We start from the raw sequence: 1524 nt of genomic DNA on the forward strand, positions 1-1524 counted from the left end.
CTACTGGAAATCTTTGCTTATTAGATTAAATATCGTTTGTGTGTGTGTGTGTGTGCTCTTGTATTGGTGGGTAATTTAAATGTCTAAACGGTTTAAAGTAAAAGTAAATAATCTAATCTTTAGTTGCTGTGGACATCATTAGTGGAGAAATGGTGGATTCAATTTGTGTAGACACAGATGTGGTGTTTGTAGGGAAGCTTATATTTTCTATTTGTTTGTGTACTTGTTCAATTTCACCTGCTGCAGAGGATATTTGTGATAATAAAATAATATAAAAAATGACCTCTATGTGTAGAAGGCAGCTCATCAAAGAGTCAGCCACTCAGTACATTGAAAATTTCAAGCATGATGGCTGTCTGAGAACATTGGTATAGTAGTAGCTTTGTATAGTAATAGTATAAATAGTAAACTTTGTGCAGTAAACAGTATACAGTGCAATATACTTTTTAAATTACATATTTCTTGATATTTCTTTGCCTTCCTCATTGTAAAAGTTGTGAGCACCCCAAAATTTTGGCAGACAAACAGATTATGTCAAGAAGTTCTCCTCTGGACAGTTTCCTTATGTACAGTGCTTTGAGAAAGTATTCGGCCCCCTTAAACTTTTCAACCTTTTGCAACATTTCAGGCTTCAAAACATAAAGATATAACATTTTAATTTTTTGTGAAGAATCAACAACAAGTGGGACACAATTGTGAAGTGGAATGAAATTTATTGGATGTATCAAACTTTTTTAACAAATAAAAAACTTAAAAGTGGGGCGTGCAGTATTATTGGGCCGCCTTGCGTTAATACTTTGTAGCGCCGCCTTTTGCTGCAGTTCCAGCTGCAAGTCTCTTGGGGTTTGTCTCTATCAGTTTTGCACATGGAGACACTGAAGTTCTGCCCATTCTTCTTTGTAAAACAGCTCGAGCTCAGTGAGGTTGGATGGAGAGCGTTTGTGAACAGCAGTCTTCAGCTCTTTCCACAGATTCTCGATTGGATTCAGGTCTGGACTTTGACTTGGCCATTCCAACACCTGGATACGTTTATTTGTGAACCATTCCATTGTAGATGTGTCTTCATGTTTTGGATCATTGTCTTGTTGGAAGATAAATCTCCGTCCCAGTCTCAGGTCTCTTGCAGACTCAAACAGGTTTTCTTCCAGAATGGTCCTGTATTTGGCCCCATCCATCTTCCCATCAATTCTGACCATCTTCCCTGTCCCTGCTGATGAAAAGCAGGCCCAAACCATGATGCTGCCACCACCATGTTTGACAGTGGGGATGGTGTGTTCAGGGTGATGAGCTGTGTTGCTTTTATGCCAAACATATCGTTTTGCATTGTGGCCAAACAGTTTGATTTTGGTTTCATGTGACCAGAGCACCTTCCTCCACATGTTTGATGTCTCCCAGGTGCTTGTGACAAACTTTAAACAACACTTTTTATGGATATCTTTGAGAAATGTCTTTCTTCTTGCCACTCTTCCATAAAGGACAGATTTGTGCAGTGTACGACTGATTGTTGTCCTATGGACAGACTCT

General features: G+C 38.9%; 1 protein-coding gene across 1 annotated transcript in view; it reads left to right on the top strand.

Moving 5' to 3' along the window:
* Window positions 1-1524, top strand: part of LOC119411536 (protein FAM124B) — a 44882-nt gene that overhangs the window by 38868 nt on the left and 4490 nt on the right. The window lies entirely within an intron of this gene.

Source organism: Nematolebias whitei, chromosome 6 (assembly GCF_014905685.2).
Source record: "Nematolebias whitei isolate Nwh7 chromosome 6, NemWhi1, whole genome shotgun sequence".
Taxonomy (NCBI): Eukaryota; Metazoa; Chordata; class Actinopteri; order Cyprinodontiformes; family Rivulidae; genus Nematolebias; species Nematolebias whitei.